This window comes from Loxodonta africana, chromosome 22 (genome assembly GCF_030014295.1).
Source record: "Loxodonta africana isolate mLoxAfr1 chromosome 22, mLoxAfr1.hap2, whole genome shotgun sequence".
NCBI lineage: Eukaryota > Metazoa > Chordata > Mammalia > Proboscidea > Elephantidae > Loxodonta > Loxodonta africana.
In genome coordinates this window covers 30,657,370-30,685,288 of record NC_087363.1, presented here as the reverse complement: position 1 = coordinate 30,685,288, position 27,919 = coordinate 30,657,370, and the positions used below count along the sequence as shown (strand labels likewise).

At 43.6% G+C, this 27,919-nt stretch overlaps 1 protein-coding gene across 5 annotated transcripts in view; it reads left to right on the top strand.

The window, feature by feature from the left end:
- The window catches only part of TRAK1 (trafficking kinesin protein 1), a 170,123-nt gene that overhangs the window by 16,470 nt on the left and 125,734 nt on the right, over positions 1-27,919 (top strand). The window contains exon 1 of one of the 5 annotated variants that reach the window (XM_023547839.2): positions 26,374-26,560. The exons of the other annotated variants lie outside the window; for them this stretch is intronic. The gene's annotated coding sequence lies outside the window, so the exon portion shown is untranslated. Of the gene's footprint in view, positions 1-26,373; positions 26,561-27,919 lie in introns of those variants that run through there. 5 annotated transcript variants of the gene reach the window in all.

The following is a 27,919-nucleotide window of genomic DNA, read 5'->3' as shown; positions in this document are numbered from 1 at the left end:
GGCGAAACCAAACGCCCATCACAAAGCCGTGCCCACTCCCCCTCCACTCACCAGTGTGGGGGTATCACGTTTTGGGTGCATCATTTTCTGTTTGGGGCGGTTTAAAGAGATGAGCCGATAGGGTGTCCAGGCTGCTTGGAGTTACGTAACACGTTGTGATTCAAGGGCAGCTTACAATCTTAGGATTCGCCCCAACAAGCAAACTCGGAAAACTGCTGAGGCAGCCTGAACGGGGTGGCCGTGCCAAGGCGCTGCCAGGTCGGGCTGCCATGGAGGTGCCCCTTTCTCTCTGAGTTGCTTCAGGATCTGATTCCGCACATGGCCTTGGTTTTTCAATTCGGGCAGCCCGCACGGGCCCAGCCTCTGCCGGGACTCTGCCAAGGCAAACTGGTTCGGACTAACTCATGTGGTAAGTGCGTTTGCTGAGCACGTCTGCTGTTTGTTTTCTTTGTGGTGTGGCCGGAAGGGAGAAGAGTCCACAGGAGTTTCTCTTGCTCTCCTTTGTTTGGCAGGTTGTCCATGGCCCTGTGGCAGGAAAATTGCAATATTGAATCACTGATGGGCAGGAGTGAGGGTCTTCAGAGGTGCTCCCCTTCATTGTACAGACTCAGAGGAGGCTCGTGACCTGGGGGCCGTGAGCTGAGTTGGGACCAGGTTCTGCCAAACTCCTACCACTTTCCTTTCTCAATTCTGAGCAGGGTCCCTGAGGGCCCCTGTGGCCCCTTGGATGCTGTGGTTTTCTCTAATCTGTGTCTTTATCCTGGTTTCTTAGAGCCTAGCCTGGTGTCTTGAGCCAGCAAGGAATTTTGTTGTTGTTGTTTCTTTCTTCTTTTTTTAATTGTGAAAATAAATATAGCCCAGCAAGGAATTTTTAAAGAGGTGAAAAACAGAAGTGGACAGTGTCTCTTTCTCCTTCCCTTTTCCCCTTTCTCCTTTCTCATTCCTTCCCTCACTCTTTTTTTCACCAGTTAATATGCTCGGCCCTTCCATTCGATCCCCACTGGGTGATAGAGGTTTGCTAACTGTTCTGCCCTGGCTTGTTTCTCTTGCTGTGGGGCTGACGTTTCCTCTCACTTCCTCTCGCTGATTGGAATCTGTCGGTTGATGACCCGTCTGGTTTCTGTCCTGTCTACACACCGTTACCTAAGAGCTGTCAGGGCCAAAACACAGTAAATTCCTGAGAGGCTCAGGCTCCTCTTGTCTCGTCACAGTGTTTTAGGTTTCAAGACATACGAAACTTTGGACGAGAGATTATGGTGACACCGTGAATGTGGGTGGGTGTTTAAAACGTTTTCAGGCTCATTCAGTCCAAGCAGTGTGTACTGAAGGTCAGCTTTTTCTGGAGCTTGTGCTAATTGCTGGGGTCCTTCCTAATGAGAACTGATCCTACCCATCAAGTCCAGGTGTGGGCACAGGTGTAAATGAATAGGTGTGAAACCTATGAAGAAGTGCTCTGGAAAGGTAGGCTTATGGGAACAAGTCTTTTTTTTCTTTAATTGTTTATTGTTGGTGGTAATATACACTACCAAACATACATCCATTCATGACTTCTACATGTGCAGTTCAATAACATTGGTTTCATACTTCACATCGTATCAGCATCCTCAGTATCTCTACCTATATTGCTTTATTGTCATTAATTTAGACTCTCTGTTTCTTAGAGTTCTCATCTGTGCTTTCAATTAACTGTTGTTGATTTGAACTCCTATGCATACTTATTTATAAGAGCGCAGTGCTCAAGGCAAACATTCTTTGTTAATTGAGTTAAACTGTTGTTTAGTTTAACGATGGCTTCATGGGATAGTTTTGGTTCCAGGTGTAAAGATTATTTCTAGGCATTAGTTTGGAAGGTTCCACCAGTCTCAACGGACCCAGTAAGTCTGGTTTCCTTAGGAGTTTGAAGTTCTGTTCTGCAGTTTTTCTCCTTTTGATTAGGACCATCGGTTGGGTCCTTGATCAAAACATTCAGTAACGGTAGCCAGGCTCCATCCATCTCTTCTGGTCTCATGGCAAAGGAGGTTATTCACGGAGGCAATTGGACCTGCAGTCCATCTACAAGAATAGTCTTGTCTGGGAATAACCAGCCACTGTTAAGTCGATTCTGACTCACGACAGCCCTGTGTTTGTCAGAGTAGAACTGGTTTTCAGCAACTGAATTTTCAGGCTTTTTTCTTCCAAGGCCCCTCTAGGTGGATTTGAACCTCCAGCCTTTAGGTCAGCAGGTGAGCATGTTAACCGTTAGTATTACTCAAGAACTCCTGTCAGGGAGCGCTCTTTATCGCAGGGCCATAATTTAGGATTTATTCCTTTTTTGTCACTAGTTTAAGCCATCACACTTAGTTTTTTATCCTCTGAAAACAAGCTCCAATAAAAACATTATGGACTTACTGCATATTTTATAAATTAAAGTTAAGGTTTTGCCTGTCAATTCCTGTCCAGCATAATTTTTTAATATGTTCTCCACTGAAAATTTGGAGTCTAACTGGTACTTATTTGGCTGTCTGAATGAATGAAACAAAAGAAATAGTGAAATATCCATTTCTTTGACACAATGAGAAAATGTAAATTAGAATCTAGAAAATTGCAAATTTTTTCTAGCCCATCCTTGTTTTTCTGCTGATTTCTAGAGCGAACATTTAATCTTTGGTGAAAAAACAAAACAAAACGAAGACATTCACCTCAGTCTGTTAAACATGCTATAAGTGATTTTCAGGCCGCCAGCTAATCTTGCCTCTTCCCCACTTCCTCAGCATTAGATGTGTGGGTCAGATAATTATCACACAGGGTTTTTGGGCATAAATCGTAAACTTCAGTTAAAATGTAGTTAGTAAGATTCTTGACATGGACTGGGAGACTACATTTCCCAGGTGCTTGAGTCGGAATCGAATTGACAGCAACGGGTTAATGGGTTTTGATATATTACTGGTTGCTGTCAAGTCGCCTGCCCCATAGGGTTTCCAAGGAGCAGCTGGTGGATTCAAACTGCTGACCTTTTGATTAGCAGCTGTAGCTCTTAACCACTGTGCCACCAGGACTCCATATATGTACATATATACATATTTACAGATACACATATATGTGTGTATATATGTATTTTTTATTTTGTTGTTGTGGTTGAGAATATACACAGCAAAACGCCAGTCAACCATTTCTACCTGTACAATTCCGTGGTACTGATTACATTATGAGTTGTGCAACCATTCTCACCCTCCTCTTCTGAGTTGTTCCTCCCCCATTAATATAAACTCATTGCCCCCTAAGTTTCCTATCTAACCTTTCAAGTTGCTGTTATCAGTTTGATCCCATATAGATAATTCTTAAAACAGCGCAATGCTCAAGGCAGACTTTTTTTTTTTTACTAGTTAAACTAAACTATTGTTTGGTTTTAAGAAGACTTCTGGGGATGTTTTTGGTTTAAGGTTTAAAAGTTATCTCAGGCAATAGTTTCAGGGGTTCATCCAACCTTCATGGCTCCAGAAAGTCTTCAGTCCATGAGAATTTGAAAGCTTGATATATTTTTACCCTCTTCCTAATTGGCTTCAGTTTTGCATTTGAAAGAAACAAACACGTCCGTTATGTGACAGTCTTTAATGATGCTTGCATTAAATTAAAAGCCACCCAGAGATTCATTATTTGAATTGTACTCATGCCTCACAGTTGTAGGAGGCACTTCTGCAACATTTAGAAATATTACAAAAGAAATTAATGAAAATGCATAAACTACTGGTGGGTGTCTCTCTCCCTGGTAGGTAGGATGTTCTACCAATAAAATAAGCGAGATTAAAAAAGCTTAAATGCCAACCCAAGGTCCTAATTCAAAGAGCTGACTCCAGTACCCTTGAGACGTCTGCTCTACCTCCTTTTCAGTTCTGATTCTGTGGATTTCAGGTGACCTCTGAGTATCCCAAATAAGCACATCACCCGTGATTCTCGTATGCAGCTAGGGTTGGAAACTGCCATTTTAATGGTTAATATGGATTCTTTTTATTGCTTTTTCTGTTTCCCCAGGTGGTAACAGTTACATGGTTTTCTCCCTGAGGGGTGATTTTTCTCTGCAAAACTTAGTATTTTATGGCATCATGATTTAAAATGAAACAGATTTTTAATGTTACCTAATGTATCCTGTGCTACAGTTTTCCCCCACCTCAAACCATTTTAGGAAGCCAGCAAATGATAAATTATAATTAAGAAAAAAATGAAGGAGTGATCTTATTAAAAAATGAGCCAGGGATGCTTTGCAGGGTGCTTCAGAACATTGATCCCAGCTGCAAATAGCCCTCCCAGTGGTGCTCCATTAAATGGCACATTTTTATAATGAATTTAAAATGATAGGACCTAGAAGTATTGGAGTGTGAGCATCATTTCAGAAGCGCAGCTGCTTTGCCAAGGCCCCCCCTCTTTTGAGGTGACTGGGACTTAGGGACGATTGCTGATGAAGGGGTCAGGCATGGGCCTTCTGCCCACAATACCCTGTTCTTCCTGCTCAGCCCAGGTGCCACATCTTGTTGGCTGTAGTGGCTTTCCAGGGATTGACTGGGGGAGGGTGTGGGGTGCTCTGCAGCCAGGATCAGGCTGCTCAGTTGGGTTTGGATGTGTTGCCTCATGAGGGACTTTAAAGTCAGAAACTTCTCTGCGTTCTCTGATTTCTCATGAGCATTGAAAAACTTGAGCAAATCAAGTCGAAACTATTACGAATGGAAGCTTTACAGCTGTGATTAGACTCGAACAATTCTGATTTCATAAAGGATAATAATGGCTGAACTTCCTGAGTGGTTACTCTGTGCCTGGCAGGCTGCTAAACTGCTCTAGGAACTTCCTTCATCCTCAGAATAACCCTGTGAGGTGTGTACTAGCATAACCCCCGTCTTTAAAGAGGTGCTGAGTGGTTGTTACAGATGAAGTATGTCCCACATAAAGATATGTTGAGGTTCTAACCCCTGTATCTGTGAATGTGGCCTTGATTGGGAATAGGGTCTTTTAAGGTGGAGTGGGGTGGGATCCTAATCCCATCCAAGTGGTGTTTTTCAGAAGAGGCGAACAGACCCAGAGAGTTAGACAAAAGAAGGATGGCCATAGGACTACAGAAAAACCAGAACCAAACCAGTTGCTGTCGAGTCGATTCTGACTCATAGCGACCCTATAGGACAGGGTAGAACTGCCCCACTGAGTTTCCAAGGAGCGCCTGGTGGATTTGAACTGCTGATCTTTTGGTTAGTACTTAACCACTATACCACCAGGGTTTCCTATGACTACAGAGACAGCTACAAACCAAGGAACGCTGAGGACTGGTGGGAGCCACCAGTAGCTAGGAGAGACTCATGGAACTGTTTTCTGTCCGAGCCCTCAGAAGGAATCAACCACAGCCAATATGCTGGTTTAGACTTGCAACTTCCAGAGCTGTGAGACAATAAAGTTCTGTTCTTTAGAGCCACCCACTTTGTGGTATTTCGTTACGGCAGCCCTCGGAAACTAAGTGGTGAAATGGCCTGACCTCTCAGATGAAACAGATCCTTGGGGCATTAGACCCAACATTGCTATTTTATGGCCCTATTTAAGTTAACTTCCTTTATTGTGAGCTTTTCCTTTCTAAATAATTTCATTTGACTAGGGATTTAAATTATAAAAATAGCAAGAGTGTGTGGTAAGATTTGTAATTGTACAAAATTGTAAAAAATGTAGAGTGTAGCTCCACATCTGTTTAGTTCAAGTTAAAAAAAAATCATTCCAGGAAGTGTCAATGCCCGTATTCTTTTTCTGAAAAACTCAGATGGGACTGTACCGTATACCCTGATCTGCAATTAAAAAAAATTAACAATATTACTTGAGACTGTTTCGCTGTAGTACTTATAAACCCATTGCCCTTGAGTTGATTCTGACTCATAGCGACCCTATAGGACAAAGTAGAACTGCCCCATCGGGTTTCCAAGGAGCGCCTGGTGGATCCTAACTACCGACCTTTTGGTTAGCAGCCGTAGCTCTTAACCACTACGCCACCAGGGTTTCCGTAGTACATAATAGTATTGCATTATTTTTAATAGCTACATGGTATCGTATTGTTTGACTGTATCATTATCATTACTTATTTATTTAAACCAATGTTCTCAACCGTAGAAGATCTAAAGCGCCTTTTCATAACAAGCATTTTCTAATTCCTCCTTTACTAACCTGAAATTAAATTTAAAAACCAAAAACCAAACCCAAAACTGCTGTCGAGTCGATTCCGACTCACAGGGACCCCACAGGGTTTCTAAGACTGTAAATCTCTACAGAGGCAGACTGCCACATCTTTCTCCCTTAGAGCCACGGGTGGTTTCAAACCACCGACCTTTCGGTTAGCAGTTGGTCACTTTAACCACTGTGCCACCAGGCTCATCCTAACAGTTAACTAACTTTCCTAAATACCAAAAAAAAAGAATACTGTAACATAAAGGAGAAACAGGAGTAAAATGATGAAACCTGTATTTCAGCTTCATGTAAATGAAATCACGCACTGTGACCTTTTGTGACTGGGTTCTTTCACTTAGCATAATGTTTTCAGGGTTCATCCATGTTGTAGCATGTTGCAACACTTCATTCCTGCGTGAACATGGCCTCATTAAAACGCATAAAGAGTACCCAGGTGCTTGCACCTGCAGCTAGAATTGCTGTGACGGTGGTAGCCACAGAGGCAACTAACCGTGCAGGCTACTCAAGGTCCGAGAGAGAACTACTGTTCTAAGCAGCCACTTGACCGATGGACAGACACTACGTTTTGCATTGTAAATCCACACTCCAGGGAGCATCCTTGCTTGTCTTTTGGGTCACTTCTTCTCCATGTCTGCAAGCTGAGTTCCTGACAGGGGATTGAATGTGCACTGAGGATTTGATGTACATGACAACCTGGCCCTCGGAGAGCCTTCACGCGTTACGTCCCCAGCACCTTGGTGAGGGAGGGCAGTTTCTTGCTAGCTCTGGGCATTATCAACCTTTGTCATCTTGGTTAATCAGAGAGTCTTGAAACATAGTGTCTCATTTTATTTTGTATCTTTTTAATTCAGGATGAACCTGGGGCTCTTTTCTGTTGTATTTCTTTTTTTGTAAACTCCCTGTTTTTGGTCTTTGGTCATTTTTTTAATGGGTTGTTGACTTTTAAAGGGTATTTATTGAGTTTCTGTTATGTGTACAGGGGATAGGGCAGTGTGTAAGGCTGAGACTGTCTTATATTTCAGCAGAGGAAAAACGCCTTAAAAATAGCTTATGCAAATTAATATTTAACCACAACTGTATTTGGTACTCGTATTTAACCACAACTGTGACTGGGTCTGGGTGACTGGTACCCAGAGTCCCTGGGTGGTGCAAATGATTAACTTGCTTGGCTGCTAACTGAAAGGTTGGCGGTTCGAGTTCACCGGAGGCACCTCGGAAGAAAGGCCTGGCGATCTACTTCTGAAAAATCAGCCATTGAAAACCCTTCTGTGACACTCGTGGGGCTGCCATGAGTCAGAGTCTATTTGATGGCGAGTGGTTTAGTGTTTGGTACTCAAAGGAGAAGTACAGGGTGCTAAGAAAGTGTGTAAAGGCATTTTGGAAGTGGCATTTTCCAGGAAGGCTACAATGGGAAAGTCACATTTCAATAAAAACATGAAGGACATGTAGGGATCAGCTCAGCAGGGTGAGGAGGGAGAGAAAGAGCATTACAAGCCCTACAAGCCCTGAGGTGGGAAGGAGGGTGCTGTGTTCAATGTCGACAATAATAATGGTTAACGTTTATCGGGAGTCCCTGGGTGGCACAGATGGTTAAGCCCTTGACTCTTAGCTGAAAGGTTGGTGGTTTGAACTGACCCAGAGGCACCTCAGAAGACAGGCCTGGTGACCTGCTTCTAGCCTTGAAAACCCTATGGTGCAGTTGTTCTCTGCACACATGGTGTTGCCATGAGTTGGCTTCAACTTAACAGCAACTAACAACATTTACTGAGCACTTACACTGTGCCAGGCATTGCTCCAAACCAAAACCAAACCCAGTGCCGTCGAGTTGATCCCGACTCATAGCGACCCTATAGGACAGAGTAGAACTGCCCCATAGAGTTTCCAAGGAGCGCCTGGCGGATTTGAACCGCAGACCCTTTGGTTAGCAGCCGTAGCACTTAATCACTATACCACCAGGGTTTCAGGCATTGCTCCAAGTGCCTTTTATGTCTGACTTCACTTAATTCTCATGTATTAGTTATCAATTGCTGTGTGTAATAAACGTCCAGCAGCTTAAAACAGCAACAAACATTTATTATCTCACGTATTTCTATGTGCCAGGAATTCAAGAGAAGCTTAATGAAGTGGTTTTGGCTCAGGGTTTCTCATGACGCTGAAGTCAAGATGAAAGCTTGCAGCTTTGGAAAATAGTTTGACAGTTCCTCAAAACATGAAACAGAATTATTGTATGGCCAGCAATTTTACTTTTAGGTATATACCTAAGAGAAATGAGAATACTTGCCCACATAAAATGTTGCTCCCAAATGTTCATAGCAGCATTATTTATAATAGCTCAAAAGTTGAAGCAACCCAAATGTCCATCAGTTGATGAATGGGTAGATAAATGTGATAAACCCATATGAATGAGGTATTGATCCATGCTGCAACACGGATGAACCTTGAAAACATTGTGGTTAGTGAAAGAACCCTGTCAGGAAAGATCGCACAGGGTGTGTGTCCATTTACATGAGATATGCAGAACAGGCAAATCCACGGAGACAAAAAGGAAGTTAGTGGTTTCCAGGGGCTGGGAGATGGTACCTGGGTGGTGCAAACAGTTTGCATTCAACTGCTAACCTGCCTGATGGTTGGTGATTTGAACTCACCCAGTGGTACCCCGGAAGAAAAGGCCTGGTGATCTGCTTCCATTAAGATTACAGCCAAGAAAACCCTATGGAACAGTTCTACCCTGCAACACATGGGGTCACTATGAGTTAGAATTGACTCAGTGGCAACTAACAACAGCAGGGACCAGGGCTGAGGGAGAAGGGGACGTTACTGCAAATAGGTATGGAGTTTCTTTTGGGACCTGATGGAACTGTTCTAAGATTAGATAGCGGTGAAGGTTGTGCCAGGCGCTCCTTGGAAACTCTATGGAGCAGTTTTACTCCGTCCTATAGGGTCACTATGAGTCGGAATCGACTCGAGGGCACTAGGTTCTGGGTTTGGGAAGGCTGTGCCAGTTTTGAAACAAAAAGGCCATTTTAAGTATTTTTCAAGTATACAATTCAGTGCCATTAATTACATTCACCACGTTGTACAGCCTTCACCACCATCTCCAAATGTCTGTTGTTACTCCAGACGGAAACTCAGCACTGCTCGAGAAATAACTCCTCATTCCACGCCCCCCCCCCAGCCCCTGGCCTTCACCAATAAACTCTTGTCTCTATGCATTTGCATATTCTAGATATTTCATATTAGTGGGAACATACAGTATTTGTCCTTTTGTGTGTGACTTTTTTAGAATAATGTTTTTAAGGTTCATTTGTGTTGTAGCATGTATCAGGACTTCATTTCTCCTACTGGCTGAGTAATATTCCATTGTATGTATGTACCACATTTTGTTTATGCGTTTGTTGATGAACACTGGGGTTGCTTCTACCTTTTGACTATTGTGAATAGCGCTGCAGTGAACATTGGTGTTCAAGTATCTCTTTGAGTCTCTGCTTTTTAGTCTCTTCGGAAACCCTGGTGGCATAGTGGTTAAAAGCTACAGCTGCTAACCAAAAGGTCGGGAGTTCAACACCAGTTGCTCCTTGGAAACTCTGTGGGGAAGTTCTACTCTGCCCTGTAGGGTCTCTATGAGTCAGAATTGACCCCACAGCAGTGGGTGAGGTATATACCTAGGAGTGGAATTGCTGGGTTGTACGGTAATTCTCTACTTAACTTTTTGAGGAACTGCCACACTGTTTTCCATAGTGACTGTACCATTTTACAGTCCCACAAACAATGGATGAGGGTTCCAGTTTTTCCAATCCTTACCAGCGCTTATGTTCCATTTTTCTGATAAAAGCCATCCTAGTTAAAAAAAAAAAAAAAAGGAGGTATGCCATGGTTTTGATTTGTGTTTCCCTAGCAACTCATGGAGTGGAATCCCTGGTGGCATAGTGGTTAAGTGCTACAGCTGCTAACCAAAAGGTCGGCAGTTTGCATCCACCAGGTGTTCCTTGGAAACTCTGTGGGGCAAAGGGGCATTTCTACTTTATCCTATAGGGTTGCTATGAGTCAGAATCAACTTGACAGCAGCAGGTTTTGGTGTAGTGACTAATGGAAGGAGCCCTGGTGGCACAAACCATTAAGAGCTCAGTGCTAACTGAAAGACTGGTGAGTTCAACCCACCTAGCGCCTCCACAGGAGAAAGATCTAGAGATCAGCTTCCATAAAGAAAACCCTGTGGGGCATTTCTGCTCTGTCACATGGGGTCCCTATGAGTTGAAGTCCACTTGAATGGTACCTAAAAACAACAATAATGACTAACAATGGTCAGTGTCTTTATGTGCTTACTGGCCATTCATAGATGTTTTTGGAGAAATGTCTGTTTAAGTGCTTTGCCCGTTTTAAAAGTGGATTGTTTGTCTTTTTGTTGTTGAATGCACAACTTCAAAAATTCTAAAAACCATTGGAAATTATATCTCAGTAAAGCTATTATTAGAAAACAAAAAAATTGAAAACTTGCCTGGGGCTGGAGGATTGACTTCCAAAGTGATTCACTCACATCCTGGCAAGTTAGTACTTACTCTTGGGGGAATGCTTCACAGTTCCTCACCACATGGGCCTCTCCACAGGGCCACTTCTGTGTCTTTATGACGTGGCAGCTGGCTTTCCCCAGGGAGAGCAATCGCAAGACCAAGGTGGAAACCGCAGTGTCTTGTATGACCTGGGCTCGAAAGTCACGTAGTCACGTCTGTCATATTCTCGGGCTAGCCGTGTTTCAGTGTGGGAGGGTACCCACATTATGGAACCCTGTGATACCCTACAAGGGAGGCGAGAACACTGGGTGCCATCTTGGAGGCTGGCATTCACCCCGTACAGCAACACTATGAAGAAGGCATTATTATGATCCCCATTTTATAGATGAAAAAATTGAGGCATTGAGAGGTTACAGAAGTTGTGCATGAGGTAGAGTCAGGATGTGAATCAAGGTATTTTGTCTGCAGGATTTCTGTGTGCCAGGAATTCAAGAGTGGCTTAGTGAGGTGGTTTTGGCTCAGGGTTTCTCATGATGTTGAAGTCAAGACGAAAGCTTGCAGCTTTGGAAGATAGTTTGACAGGTCCTCAAAATGTGAAACGGAATTATTTTATGACCAGCAATTTTATTCTTAGATGTATACCTAAGAGAAATGAGAATATATGTCCACATAAAATGGTTTTTAACCATTACCAATATTTTATGAGCTTCTTTGACTATGATCCACAGTAAAAAAAAAAAAAAAAAAACTAAGAAACTCATTTCACATTGTGACCAAGAACAATCCTAAAAGAAAAGAAAACAAAAAACACTAGTTCTCATCGAGGCGTCTCCCCCTCAGCGTAACCTGTGTGTCTCCGAAAAGAACTGTGCTCCGTAGAATTTTCAGTGGCTGATTTTTTGGAAGTGGATCACCAGGCTTTTCTTCTGAGGCACCTCTGGGTGGACTCGAACCTCCAACCTTTTGGTTAGCAGCTGAGTGCATTACCCATTTGTACCACCTAGGGACTCAGGTGTGCTTATACGTAGAACTAAAACAGGTTTCACAAAATAACCTTCATCCTTATTACTTGCAATTCATTTGAATATTTTCTGTTCTTTTTCTTTTAAGGAAAAAAATATTCTGGTTTTAGTTTACCAAATTGTTACCTTGCTCCCTTGCAGTTTGAAAACTTTTGCACTATACTGTTTTGTCTCTGCAAACATTTAAAAAGCTTAAAATTCAGTGCTCCCTCAAGGAAGAATGAAGAAAACTAAACATGCAAGGGAAAGATTAGTCCAAAGGATTAATGGACCACATCTACCACGGCCTCCACCAGGCTGAGTCCAGTACAGCTAGATGGTGCCCAGCTACGACCACTAATTGCTCTGACAGGAACCACAATAGAGGGTCCCAGACAGAGCTGGAGAAAAATGTAGAACAAAATTCTAACTCACAAAAGAAGACCAGACTTACTGACCTGACAGAGACTGGAGAAACCCTGAGAGTATGGCCCCTGGATACCCTTATAGCTCAGTGATGAAGTCACTCCTAAGGCTCACCCTTCAGCCAAAGATTAGACAGGCCCATAAAACAAAACAAGACTAAAGGGGCACACCAGCCCAGGGACAAGGATTAGAAGGCGGAAGGGGATAGGAAAGCTGGTAACAGGGAACCCAAGGTTGAGAAGGGAGAGTGTTGACATGTCATAGGGTTGTTAACCAATGTCATAAAACAATGTGTATACTAACTGCTTAATGAGAAACTAGTTTGTTCTGTGAATCTTCATCTAAAGCACAAAAAAAAAAAAAACCAACAAAACTCAGCGCTCCCCATGTTGTCTCTCCCACGACCAGTCCTGCTTCCTAGAAGCATTGGTCTAAAAAAAGTGTGCAACATAAAGAATACAGGCTGTATAAAGAAGGCACCTAGGGGGTTTTCCATCCTTATCAGATTCCTAGTCCTGTGCCTTTCCTCCCCAGGGGAAACACCATTTCTTGAGTATCTTTCTATAAATATTCTATGCGTGTGTATGTATATATGTGCTCTCCTCTTTCTACAAATGGGGCCATATGCTGAACATACCATTCAGTGCCTTGCCTTTTCTACTCAGTAATATATATTGGAGCCCTGGAGGTACAGTGGTTAAGAGCTCGGCTGCTAACCAAAAGGTTGGCGGTTCGAACCAGCCAGCCGTTCTACAGGAGAAAGATGTGGCACTCTGCTTGCATACAGATTTACAGCCTTGGAAATACTACGGGACAATTCTTCTCTGTCCTATAGGATTGCTATGAGTCAGAATCAACTCCATGGCAATGGGTTAATATATCTTGGAGACTTTTCCTTTTAGCAGTTACACGTCTGCCTCATTGTTTTTATTGGTTGCGTATCATCCGCTGCATGCAAGAACCACAGTTGACTTACATAATCCGCTGTTGACAAACACGTGGATTGTTTTCAGAATTTCCAAACGCAAAGAAAGCTGCAGAGGACATTGGTCTTCCCACATCTTTGAGCAAAAACGTGATGATTGTACTCGTGAGGAGAATTCTTAGAGTGGGAATGTTAGATTTGACGGTTTACGCCTGAGAGGTTGTGTTTATTGTATTGTTCAGATAACGTGGGAGAGCGCTTGTGGGCCCACATTTTCCACACTCCCAGTATTAGCAAACGGTTCGCTTTTTGCCAGTTCGATGTGTGTAAAACGGTGATCTGTGGGGTCTTCATTTGTATTCCTCTCAGTATGGGGAGGTTGAGCATCTTTTGCAATTTCCTAGGGGGATTTTTTTTTTCCTTTTCTGTGACCCGAGATAAATAGTTTCTGTTTTTAGCGCACAGGGTGGTTACCTCCATAGTTATAATTAAGGTAGTTATTATTTATATTTTCCTTTCATTTACCAAGAGTACAGAGGGGCTCTTGGTAACACCTGCCACACCAGGTTGCTGTGAGGATTAAATGAGTCTAATACATGCTGAGTGCTTAGGAGGCTGCCAACACATACTAAGTGCTCAGGTAACCAGTCCTCTTTGTTGTTGCTGTTTTCTGCCTGCCTGCCTCCCTACCTACCTGTAGACTTATCACTCATTCATTGATTGATCTATCTACGTACTTATCTAACATCTGTATCTATCTATCATCTGCCTAAAAAAAAAACAACAAAAAAACCCAAACGAAACAAACCCTTTGCCTTTGAGTGAATTCTGACTCATGGCGACCCCATGTGACAGAGAAGAACTGCTCCACAGGGTTTTCTGGGCTGTAATCTTTATGAAAGCAGGTCACCAGGCCTTTCTTCCATGGTGTGGCTGGGTGGGTTCCAACAGCCAACCTTTAGTAATTGAGCACAAACCATTTGCACTACCTCAGGACCTGTCTACCTGCCTACAGGTTACCTGTTTGTCTGTCTGTCTGTCATCTGTCTGTTTTTCCATCATCTGGTCTGTGTGTCTGCCTGCCTGTCTGTCTGTCTATATAGCACCCATCCATCCATCTACCTGTCCATCTGTCTTTGGCCTGGAGGAAAACCCTGGGATGCTTATTGCCAGGTTAATAGGTGTAGGGTAAAAGTAGAGAGACAGTAAGCTGACATAGTTATTTTAAATATTACCCTTCAGTTAGCCCCCTGTTCTCAGGCTCTTTCCCCATCTTCTGTTTTTCTTATTGTCTCTGAGCCTAGATCCCAGCCCTCTCCTCCATATTCTGGGGTCTAGGCTTACTCCGTTCTCTCTCCCATCAACGTTCAATCAGAACTCCTTAGAGAAAGACAACAGGTCACAGGCCATGCTAGGTCAGTATTCTTTAGTGCTTTTCCAGCACACTGGAATAGCTTTTCTGGAGAGTAGGAAAAAGAGTGCTGAGCAGGTTGGCACCCCGAATCATGGGAGTCCATGGCATTCTAGGCCCACACTCAGCCCTACCAGTTCTGTGGTTTTCCCCCAGTGCCCTCGGGAGCCATGTTGCAGGGCACAGTAAGGTAGACAGCTGTTGGTTTCATCCAAAGTTGGGTGTTCGCCAGTGGGTGCCTTGAAGGACCGTGGGGCAAAGGAGGCAAAAGTCCAATTGAAGCAAAGGGCTGTGGGATTCAAGCCGGCCGGGAAGGGGATAGAGGCAAAGTGGAAGGGCCCAGGGGCTTGGGAGTCTGGATGTGGTATAGTAAGAATAACTGAGTGAGAGCTGGAAGAACAGGGGCACCTGGCCTTCCGATTTCAAAGGTGGCCCAGGTATGGCTGGCCGAAGTGGAGTGTGATATGATGGCCACTGAAGCTGTGAGGTCCAGAATTGAGAGGGTGGGGAGGTGGGTGGTGCTGAGCAGGAGAGTGGTGATAACAGCCTTGATGAATGGCTGGACTTGGTGGAGAGGACAACCATGAGCCTGATGCCACAGGGTAGAGGGACTGGGAGTGGCCAAGTGAACATAAGGCAAGGGTAATGATACAGCCGGATGGTGTGAATGAGTCTCAAGTGAGCATGGACTTTTAAAGGAGGATGGGCACAAATGAACCGGAAGTGGCTAGAGGAGCTAGTGGATGGCAACACCAACTCCACACCCTGAGGAGCATGGGAGTGTCAGCTCAGAGAAAGACCCGGAATCTTCGCTTTCTGAGAGGTTTTAAATCCAAGCTTGATTTTGATCCAAATGATAGAACATGTGCATGGGACAAATTGAACCTTCTTCGTGGGAGAGAAGGAAGCTCTTATTTCTTAGTGGTTGGAAAGATGAAGAGGCTGAGCCTGTGGGCAGGCCCCTGTCCATCCAACTTCCAGCCGTGCAGGAAGGCCCTGCTGGGGACCCCCTGCTGTTCCTTGTCTTCTCTTGGTAAGAATTCTGTTCTTACCCCCTGCCTAACATGTTAGATTTTAGCTGATCTGATAAATATACTCTTTCGGTACCAGAAAAAACTCATAACAGACAATTTAGGTTGTCATAATTGAAGGTTTGAACTCTGTTACTCAATGCTATTTGAACTTTATTTCTTCCTTATTATGTGGGGGTTTGGTGTTGAATGGAGACCCTGGGTGATGCAAATGGTTAACGCACTTGACTGCTAACTGAAAGATTGGAGGTTCGACCCCTCCCAGAGGCTCCTTGGAAGAAAGGCCTGGCGATCTTCTGGAAAACAAAAAACAAACTGTCGATTCCATCTCATAGTGACCCAGTAGGACAGAGTAGAATTGCCCCATAGTGTTTCCAAGGCTGTAATTTTTATAGAAGCAGACTGCCACATCTTTCTCCCGAGGAGCAGCTGGTGGGTTAGAACTGCTGACCTTCAGGTTGGCAGCCGAGTGCTTAACCGCTGCTGTTGAAAACCCTATGGAGCTCAGTTCTTTGCTGACACACATGGCGTTGCCATGAGTCGACAACTGCAGCTGGTTTGGTTTTTAGTTTTGGTGTTGAACAGGTAACGTGAAGGGGCAAATATGAGTTTGTGAAAAGCCCTTGAAGTCTTCATGCCCAGAAGCTGGAGGTAGAGATGGGCCTGGCTAGGTGTGGATGCAGCACCACCTAGTGGGCCAGGGAAGCACTAGCAACAGGAGTTGGGAGTCTTAACCTTGACACCAGGTACCTGATCTCTTCTCTAGTAGCTCCACAGCTTTGTAACTTTTGGATGGGATTGAGGGAAAGGGGAATTAATTGCCAGTAGAGTCCAACAGGTAAGATGTGTGTCTTTAGTTGTATAGAACAAAAGGAGCCTTCTCCCTTCATCCCTTCCTCCTGCCTTGATCCATCCACTTTATTCTATCCTCATCTGCTCTGTTTGCTGGAACGAATTCCAAAAGGAGCTTTAATAGGTGAGAGTGTTGTTAAAGCCAAATGCGACCATATCTTTCTTGCTTAGATGACTGGTGAGGAGATTCTGCTGCTGGTGTGATTTCAGTCCCATGCGCGAACCTCATTGCTCTAGTTATCAGCGGTTGTACTTTAGATGATTTTAAATTGGGCGTGTATTAGCCAAGTTTCCTGCACTGAGGCTGTGTAACAAACAACCCCCGGCAGCTACCATAACTTCTTGCTCATAGATACAGAGGTCACCTGAGGGTTGGGTGGCTTGGGTTCAAGTTGGCTCCACGCGTCTCTCATTCGGAGATTCAGGCTAAAGAGGCAGTGACTACTTAGGGGTACGCTCTTCTCCTGGCAGAGAACCGGAGCTGAAGAGGACAAACCGAACCACACAGATACATCCAGGCTTCTGTTGGGTGTGGAGGAAGTTATGTCCAATCACATTCCGATGGCCAAGGCAAGTCACGTGGCCTGGCTTAAAGTCACGGAGGTCGGAAATGGTATTTTGTCTATTATGAACCATGATGAGGATGGGGAAGGAAGGAAGAATTGTGAACAAAAGAAGCAGCCTAGATTTTAGAAGATTCTTAGGTAACAGCAGGAGTTCCTAGATTTCAGAAGATTCTTAGGTAACAGCAGGAGTTCCTGGGTGGCGCAAATGGCAAAGCCTTCAGCTACTAACTGCAAGGTTGGCAGTGTGAACCCACCTAGAGGCTCTATGGAAGAAAGGGCTGGCAATGTACTTCCAAAGATCACAGCCACAGAGTAGAACTGAGTTTGTGGAGCAAGGTTCTACTCTGAAACACGTGGGGTTACCATGAGTCGGAATCAAATTGACGACGCCTTGTTTGATTTTTAGTTAATAGGACAGGCACTGAATGGCTGAGGAAAGGGGAACATAGGTGACCTTCAGGAAAAGCCTCATACTGTCAATGACCCCTGTGTACTTCGCTTATTCTCTTAGCCCTGCAGAGCTAGAGAACCTAGGATGGGGGTGGGTGAGGGAAGGACATGAGCTCTTATGGCCTAGAGCAAGAGTTGGCCGACTTTTCTGTGAAGAGCCAGAGAGGAAATATTTTAGGCTCGTGGGCCATATGGTCTGTCACTACTCAGCTCTGCTCTTATAGTGTGAAAGTAACTGTTACAGATTGAATTGTGTCTCCCAAAAATATGTGTTGTAAACCCTAACCTCTATGCCTGTGACTATACAGGTTTCCCCCACTATCTGAAGGTAGGGCGTTCCTGTGAAACTTCCGTTAGCCGAAATGGTGTAGAGCAAAGAAGCAATTACCATTACATTACATGGGAAGAAGTTTTGAGTGTTCCCAGACCCCAAAAATAACCTACCAAACCATACCAAATAACACATAAAACCTAAAATAACACTAACATTTAGTAAAAGCAGAAATGACATGATAAATACACAGCCTATATAAAGGAGATATAATGTTTGTACAGTATAGTTTCACTTACCAGAATCTGGAAGACAGGGAGTACCTTGGGAGGCTGAGAGGTCATGGTGGTGATGATGGGAGCCCTGGTAGCCTAGCTATCGCAGCTTGATGCTGAGATGCTTAGTGTAGTTCCCAGGGAAGGAGCTTGGTGGCACCAGTCTCGCTGCTCGGGGTACACATTGCCTCTTTAACGACTCACTACAAAGCAAACACTGAATGTTATTTCTGCTTTTTGCCTTTTTTCGTAAAAGCGAAAATCCTCTTCGGATTTCTTTCGGTTAGCGAAAACAGGTACTGACTTAGGTCTTTTGTGAAAGCAAAGTGGCGTATTATGAACTTTTGAAAAGGGGGGGTTAGGATTGTCTTTGTGATGTTAATGAGGCAGAGTTAGCGTAGCGTGCCTCTTGAGTCAATCTCTTAGAAGATACAAAAGCAGCAAATTAAGCAAACTGAGAGGGGGAAGATAGATACCAAGCCACGCGGAGATCAAGATTTCCAAGGAACCACGAAACGGAAGCTGAAGAGACAAGGACCTTCCTCCAGAGCAGGCTGAGAGAGAAAGCCTTCCCCTAGAGCCAGCGCCCTGAATTAGGGCTTCTAACCTCCTAAACTGTGAGAAAATAAATTTCTGTTTGTTAAAGCCATCTGCTTGTGGTATTTCTGTTATAGCAGCTCTAGATAACTAAGACAGTAGCCATAAAAAGCAGAAAAAAACCCAAACCTATGCCAACTCAGAGCAATCATAGACAATATGTAAAGGAACGGGTGTGTCTGTGTTTCAATATTTGTTTATTAAAACTTTTATTTATAGAAACAGGCAAGGGGCTGGATTTCCCTGTGGGCTATAGATTGCAGACTCCTGGCCTAGACCTTCAAGGACTGATCCATATCAGAGTACCAACTTAACAATTAAGAGAGAAATACCTGTTTTTAGCTGGGAAGTCAAACAAAATTCAAAGGGCTATTGGTGAGTCCAGTTAATAGCCTATTCACTCAGCATTGTTGGATTTATATAATTGGATTTTTTAGACAGCCTTATTGCATGAAATCTCATCTTCAGTAGAAATGTGTATAAAAGGTATAAAAGGAAGCTCCTTGGGCTTCCCAAACAGTTGGTGCAGAAGGTGGCTTAACCTGTGTGGATTCAGATTTCTGTTTCATGAACAGCAAGTCTACTCCCTAGGGATTCGGGGATGTGCTTCATGGTTGTAGCTGTGCTCAGCAAGCTGACTTTGAAATTCCTTGTAATTATAGTTTTTGAGGTCACAGCTTCTTTGAGATGTGATTTGTATTCTGTACAATCTCACCCATCTAACATGTATCACGCAATGGCTTTTAGTGTAACCATCATCACGCTCAATATGAGAACACTTGCATCGCTCGAAAAAAGACACTCCATACCCTGCAGCCATCACCTCCAACCCCTCTCCCCTCAGTGTGGCTGCATTTTTAGTAAACTTTCAAAAAGCCACCTCTTGGGCTCAGCTGCTGTTACCGTAAGTCACGGGTTCGAGCTGCCTGCCTCAAAGTCAATACTGAGACAGAAGGAGGTAAGCAGTAAGACAGCCTTATTGAATACCGGTATTCAAGAGACAGAGAGGGGGTTAAATATCTCCCAAATTCTGTCTGATTCTAAAGAGCTAGTGGGAGAGTTTTACAGGGGGAAGGTCAGGGTTGCCTAAGGTTTTGATCACACAGCCTACAGATGGTCTCATACATGACAAAACAACACAGACACACCCATTCCCTTACATATTGTCTATGATTGCTGTGAGTCGGAATAGGTTTGGGTTTTTTTGGCTTTTTTTTTTTGGCTTTTTATGGCTACTGTCTTAGTTATCTAGGGGTGCTATAACAGTAATACCACAAGCAGTTCACAAAAGAAACTATTAAACTAAAGATAGGCATGTGAGACATCTGGACTCTAATCTGTATATTTGTAACAGGCTAAAAAAACTCACATAACAATCTCTCGGCTAGTGGAACTGTCCTGCCAAGTCTACTCTGACTGAGATAGGGAGCAAGGAAGAAAGTTGTAGATTAAAAATGTCAGGCATCTTTTCTAGCTGCCGTCTTATAGGCTGAAGGCCATTTCTCAAGAGAACAAGGAAGAGAAGAGAGACCAAGGCCACAGGAGCCGAGAGAGGTCCGCACCCCTTTGGAAGAGACTGGTGCAATAAAAAAATGTTTTTAGAGATTACTTAAAGCACCATTATGGTGTTAGTTATGTCAAGTTCTCAATCACCCATTGTGAATAGGAGAAAACATGTTGTAAGGTGTTAGGGTGTTTGTTAAGAGTGGAACAGGCTGCTCAGCCATATCTTGAACAGAACCTGCGCCATTTTCTAAAGACTAGAGATTAATCACAGCTTATACAGTTATACTAAAATAAACAAGAAAATATATCCTCTCTAATATTAAAACACTGGAGAAAAACTATTTTCTCTACTTCACTGCCATTGTTGATCTTGACTCTAATAGGCTCACCCACCAGTCTTGGAGATTAGAGTGAAGGCTCCCTTTTAGTGGTCATCCACATTACCCCAAGTGATGGAAACATTAAAAGGCATTTTTGTTTCTTTTTTATTGTACTTTAGATGAAGGTTTACAGAACAAACTAGTTTCTCATTAAACAGTTAGTACACATACTGTTTTATGACATTGGTTAACAACCCCACAACATGTCAGCACCCTCGCTTCTCAACCTTGGGTTCCTTAGTACCTGCTTTCCTGTTCTCTCCTGCCTTCTAGTCCTAGCCCCTGGGCTAGTGTGCCCTTTTAGTCTTGTTTTGTTTTATGGGACTGTCCAATCACTTTATTTATTTTAGCTTTTACATTTCTTCATTTGTATTCTGCTTTACAGTAGGTTGTCCTTTGTAATTTTCTACATTTTCAGTTTATGTTTTTGTTGGTTGGAATCTTGGTTCAAGTAACACAGAATCGTTTCACCGCCAGGTTTTATTGCCTTTGTTTTTTGCCTGTTTTGTTTGTTCGTTGTGAGGCTGTAATAATTTTATTTATTTATTTTTTAGATGAGCTCGCAATCTTTTAATGTCCAGATGATGTCATTTGATGTTTTTAAAAAAGTAACCATTGTTCATTTATAAACAGAATTTCCCGTTCAGGAAACAATTTCAATTAACAATTAAGTGCATTGGATGGTGGAGGCATATTAGGTATTGTGATTTCACAAAAATTCATTCTATTAATAAAGTTTTCCTGATTTGGCACTTAACTCTTTATCCTAGAGTTTGCCCCATGATGCTAACTGACTTCCATGGTCCCCTGATAAGAGCTCACTTTGGGGAGGGAAGGATGAGTAGAAGGATATGGGGGCTTAAACTCTGGTGGCTGCCCAGGTCTTCTTGAAGGCCTGAGAGATCCTGGCTCTAACTATTGGGAATAAATGCTTTGGGGAAACAGAAAGCAGGTGTAAGCATACAAAGTTAATAATTTGAAAACAGGAAGCTGGATCTGAACCCTCCAGATTAGAACAACAAAACCCAAGAGGCAGGAGAGGGATTGGTGAGATGAAGTATGAGTACATTATTCTTATTTTTGCTATAGATATTGCAGTGTCATGGATTGCTTTTGTGTGGCCTTTCTAGCCTGGTCTTGTAACTCCTACCCAGGTGATTGGGTGGGACTATGTGATAGGGTAATTGTGGCCCACAAAAGGGATTGGTCAATTTTGCCATCTGGTTGGGCTTGAAATGAGCCATTCCTGAGATGGGAGAAGAGGAGGACATCACCACCACCAAGAAAGAACAGCCAGGAGCCAGCACGTCCTTTGGACCCGGGATCCCTGTGCTGAGAAGCCCCTGGGAGCAGGAGACCGAGAGAGAGCAAGCTATAAAACTCTGCAGTGAGAAGTGGTAGCATGAGAGACAGCAGGGACCTGGCATGGTGGGTTTCCTGGCCCATGGAGAGAGAAAGCAGAGTGCCTTTGGGCACAGGCCTAGTGCCAGGGAGAAGTGTGCCTGTGAGCATGGCTGGGAAGAGGCTGTCCTGATAGAACTGTATCTTTGAGTGTTCCTGAACCTGAATTGTAACCTGTTACTTCCCTAGTAAACTCCATAATAGCGAGTATGGTCTGTGTGTTCTGTGTGGTCATCACAATGAATTATTAAACCCTGTAGAGAGTGCTTTGAGAGAGACAGTTCGTGTCAGAGTTGATAAAGATGGTGGAGAAAGAAGGCATGCCTGACCACTGCCTCATAGGAATCAGCCTTGGGCTGTTCATCTTGATTCCCCTTCCTCCTTGTGAAGTTAGAGGAGGTCAGACACTTCCCCTGTGCCATTTTTACAGATATTTAGAAAAGTATAGGTTTACTTTCTAGTCATTTAAAGATAACTACCTCTATCAGTAGGGATTAGGTCTGGCTATGGAACAGTGGCTTCACCTATTAGAATTTTTTTTTTTTTTTTTCACATTAAAGAAGTTCAGAGAGAGGATCTGCAATGGTGACCCAACCTACAGCCCTCAGGGCCCAGGCCGTCCTGTCCTCTGATTCCACTATACTAGCTGTTGTTTCTATCCTTAAGATCAACCGCATGGTCTAAGAAGGCTGCTGAAGCTCCAGCCATCATGTCCAAGTCTCAGGCTATAGGGAGATAGCCTTTGGGGGAACCTCACAGGCTACTGTTTACATCTCACTGGCTAGAACTTAGCCCCATGGCCACACCTTGCATCAGGGGAGGCAGAGAAATGTAGTCTTTCTATGGGGCTCAGGACTTTGGCACTAAGGAAAATGAGAGCATATGGGGAGTGGGAGGCCATTAGCAGGGTTTATCCTGCCTCCTTGACCAGAATTAAAAATGGAATGTGAACCTTCAAAGTCAGTGTTCCCTCACCTTTGACATCATGACCCACATAAGAAAATGATGATATTTGCATGGCATGATGGGTAACTGGAGGAGGCAGTTGAATGGACATGGGAAATCCAGGGTGGACAGGGGAAATGTGCTGTCACATTATAGGGGTAGCAACTAGGGTCACATAACAATGTGTGTACAAATTTTTGTATGAAAAACTAACTTGAGCTGTAAACTTTTGCCTAAAGCACGATTAAAAAAAAAAAAAGACATTCATAAAAGTATTATTTTTTTTAAAAAAAGGGCCCACTACTTACTAGCTGTGTGGCCTTAGTCCAGTTGTTAACCTCTCGAGCCTTAGTTTCTCCTTCTGTAAAAATAAGGATAACAGTGTCCACTCTTAGGCCTGTTGGGAGAATTAAATGAGTCAATGGATTCAAATGCTTCGTGGTGGTAAAAAAAAAAAAAAAAAAAAAAAAATTTTTTTTTTTTAAAGCACTCTATAAACATTTGCCATTGTTAGTACTGCTGTTATCTTTGTAAAGAATCTAGCTGGATTTCTGCGTAAACCCAGTAAAATCCAGATGGCTCAAAAAGAAAAGTGTTAAAAATGAAACCACTTGAAGAAAACATTGCTGGATATTTTTATAATCTTGAGGTGGGGAAGGCCATTCTAAGCTTGATAAGAAGGCTGGAAGTATAAAGAAATGATTGATAGATTTAACTCTGCAAAAATGAAACGTTATACAGACATTCTTACTATAACAAGATATATTTGTTGCAGAAAAACATGCATGTTTTACAGAATTGGGCACTAAAAATAGCAAGAGTTATGCAACTTTGTAACCGGAACACTAACAAAAAAAGGTACACCAGGAGGTAACTTGAATAGGAGATAATGTGAATAGTCCCGTGTGGCTGGAGCTCAAGGGTTATTAAAATCTCACTGAACAATAGAGGGAAATGGCTGTGAGGCCTACAGAGGGGAGGCAGGGCTCTGGGCCACTGGGGCTGCTGCTAAGATGGGCTCAGGAGGAAATGCAACCTTCTGCAAGCCTAGAGCCATGCAAGGCTGGGGTGCACCCCTCTGGGGACAGAGCTCTGGGTGCAGAGCTAATTTTAGTTTCTTTAAAATAGGGCCGAAAGGGCTCCTGCCAGTAAAGTACCAGAGCTGAAGGGCTTTTTCTTTTCCTGTTGAAGATTGTAATCACTCTCACGATTCTGACTCTTCTTGCCCGGGAAAAACGGCACGTGAACCCAGCTCCACGTCACGCTGACATCGCTTCTTTATCTGCCAGTGGGCTATGAGCTCATTATAGAAAGTCCTCGTGTAGCAGAGCAAGGCCGCCTGGAGAAAAATAAGAAATATGAGTAGGGTTACAAAATAAATGACACGCTGGGAGAGATAATCACAATGTATGTGATAGACAGAGGGTTAATATACAACCCTCGTATGTATCAACAGTAAGGAGCTGAGCACCCCCAGAGGAAAATGAAAAAAAAAAAACACATGTATGTGCAACCTGTAAAGGAACTACAAATGGCCAATATATGTATAAAAAGATAGTGAATATGATTAAGAAATACAAATCACAATTGATAAATACAAATAATGAAATACAAGCACTGCTTCATAGCAGAGGAAAAGGAAAACAAAACCTTTTTTCTGGTTCAAGATCCAATCCTGTCTCAGTCCCTTGCCTTTTACAGGGGGGTGTGTGCTCTGCCATTTGAGAGACGAGGCCTTTGCGGCCCAGGAGGTTATTAGAATGGAACGATGCCTTGAGCTTTTTTGTAATTGGGAGAAAGGTGTCATTTTGGAGAAGGCCCCTGGTCTCCAGGTCTTGCACAGAGGTTCACTGAGGGGCCTTGTCTCTCTTCCTTGTGTTTGTGGAGGTTGGGTTTCCCCAGCATGAGGCACGAGAGGAGCCTATTAAGAATCGGATTCATTCTGCAGCATTTGTTGTCTGCAGGGTACCCAGCTCCGCGCATGGTGCAATCCAGGGCAGAAAGAAGAGCAGTGTGGGGGAAGGGCACCGAGCCTCTGGTCGGGGGTGTGTGTATTTAAGGGTCTGTGCAAGGTGGGTTAAGGCAACGAGGGGTCGCCCTGAGCCAGAATCAACTTGACAGCAGCTGTGGTGATTTGGTTTTTTTTTTGTTTTTTTTTTTAGTGGGCGTTTAGTAGTACCTCATTGTGATTTTTTAGCAGGGATGCTCTCCAGGGTAACAGAATGCGATATTAATCATTACAGCAGAAGAACAGGGATAAACTGGGACCAAAAAAAAAAAAAAAAAACCAAACCTGTTGCCAGCCAGTCGATTTCAACACACAGTGACCTTATAGGACAGAGTAGAGCTTGCCCGATGGGGTTTCCAAGGCTGTAATCTTTACGAAAGTAGATTGCCACATCTTTCTCCTGAGGAGCCGCTGGGTAGGTACGAACCACCAGCCTTTCAGTTAGTGACCAAGTGCTTTGACCACTGTGCTACCAGGGCTTCTTAAACTGGGACTGTCCCAGGCAGACCAAGCCAATGGGCATCCTTGCCAAGCCCCAGTCCCTCTCTCCCGTCTGCTTCCCCCCGCCTGGGGATAGCCCCTATCCCGAGGCTGTGCTTGATTCCTTTGAATATTTGTAAACTTTTACTCCATGTATATCGGTGCACAATGCATATTTTTGTTTTGCATACTTTAAAGTTGTTCATAAATGGTTTCATACTGTATGCATTTCTTGCAACCTTTTTTTTTTTAACCACCCAGCATTATGCTTTTGATGTCTTTAAAATTAATATATACAGATCTAATTTATTCATGGAAATGTCTGTGGAAGTATTCCTTTCTGAGTAAATCCCAGTTTAATGACCTATTCCTCCACTGAAGGACGGTTAGCTTGTCCCATTTTGAGGCTCTCATAAACAGTCTTACAAAAACTGTTCTGTGAAGTCTCCTTGTTCCTTTGTGTGAGAACTTCTTAGGAGCTGGGGCCTGGAAGGAGGCCTGTTGGGCCCCGTGAGCGCTGCATGTTTTTAACTTTATCTGGTGAACCGTAAACATGTTCATGTATTTTTCACTTTTGATTTTTTTAGGTCCCTTTTTTTAGATTTAATCCCAGGTGTGAGATTACTGGCTTAAGGGAAAGTGAACAGGTTTTTCGTGTTCTAAACATGCCGTCAGACTGTTTTCTGCAAGTGTTGTTCGAATTTACACCCGTTCCATCTGTCTAAACACTAGTTCAACTCTGAGCACTTTAATTATAATCGTACTGACATTGGATATTTTCATGTAAAAAATGTCCGCTGATAATTGACTAATTATGGACGATAATGTTCACACGTTTAAGAGAAATTCTGAAGACGTTTGGAAATCCAAAGTATGTTTTCTATTTATTTCCTAGTAAAACAGAAGTCCAGATGAACAGCCATGCTGCATATTTCTTGTGCATTCTCCTCACGGTTAAATTCTGGACTAGATTTCTGTATATTAATTTTTCCTTTTAAAATAAAATGCCTACACAACTCTAGTTTTCTGTGGTAATACTAGACTCAGACTACCCTGTCTTGTGGCATCACCTGTTTCCGTAGGTTTCGACGCCAAGCCTTTTGGAGTCACTATTTCTGAGAAACACTGAATTTTGATTTCGACGTTTTACGGCCTCCGTAACAGGATCTTTCCTTTTCACTGTGCCCTGCCCCCTGTTGCTTTTCCTTGTTGCACAACAAACCGGTGTGTCTGAGTGGATTGTGCCACCCTCAGTTTGCAAAATTTCACTTTGGCCTCACGTTGGAGACCTTGTTTCGGAGTGCGACTTGAGGCCACCTCTGCTCGAGCGCTCCTCCTGGGGTACGTATCGTTTGAGCTGGCGTTGATGCGTGATTCAGTGCTAGCTCAGTACCTGACACCCACTCAGGGTGGAATTGAGCCAGTGACGTTGTTTATCCTTTTTCTTAGAAAGGGTCAGTTCTGGTGGTGATTAAGGCCGCAGGCGTTCCAGAGAACTCCCTGGTGTCGGTTTTTGTTTCTTTCTCAGAAGCCTAGTTTCAGTGACCTTTTCTGTCTGGTTCCATGCTGTTTTCTTTGCTTGTCCTTCCTACTTGGCCACTTACAGCATGTGGGAGAAGCAGAAAAGGAAGAGGGGAGAAGCAGAAAAGGAAGAGAAGAGGAAGGCTTTTCCCTGTGCCTCTGGGGCTGGCTTGTGAGCCGTGAGGAATCAAGCCGAGGGAATGGAAGAGAACAGCGGGAGTTGGAGGTCCTGGATTCTAGTCCTGCCACTGCATAGCCTTGAGACCTCGCCCATGTCTCTGAACCTTGTGGGGCCTCGGTTTCCCCTTCTGTAAGAGGAAGGGGTGGAGGAGGACTGGCTTAGGTTATGAGTTCACACCCAGCGCTGGTGTGAGGAGTCTGAGAAGTGTCTTATGTTGAAGGTAGGGGGATGATGACTGTGTGGGAGGGACAGAGCTAGTGGGAGATGTCTTTCCCTTGCTCACTGTTTTGAATGTTGAGCTGCGTGCCTTATTTATTTCCTTTAAAAAAAATTTTTTTTAAAGCAAATTTAGTTAATTAAAGTCATGGCAAGGAGCTTCCTGCCAACTCTCAAATGGTGCTGTGCAAAAAACCCTTGGAGGACTTGAATTAAAAGCCAGGACTTCAGTCACATAGATCCTGGTCCAGGAGATCAGGGGTGGAGCCTCTTAGAGACTTAAAAACTCCTCTTACGGAAATCCAGTGTTGGCAGCTCGCAGGTGGCTGGTGAATGGCACCGTTACCCTGTGCACCGGTCCTTGGAAGGGTTTTTTGGTTATGCTGAAATGCCTACAAACTAGTGAAGGGAGGAGCAATACTTTCTTGAAAGTTCTTCACCTAGGGCTTGCTTAGAAGGGGCCACACTCAGTGGGAGTGAGTTATGTTCAAAATAGGTTTGAGATGAAGTGGGCCAGTGTGTGGGGTCCAGCTTGGCCACTTATTAATGGTGTACCTTGGGCTCCCCACATAATGTTTTGAAGCTTGGTTTCCTCCTTTGTAAAATGTGTTTCTAATCCTCACTCCGTACTGCTTGTTGCTTATGAAAGTAAATGAAGTGCAGTAATAGATATAGGTGCTTTGCCTCAGGTACAAATATTTATTGAGCATTTACCGGATACCACATGGGGTTCTGGAAGCTGGGGAGGCAGTGAAGATCGTATCAGAGTCTGAAGGTGGTGT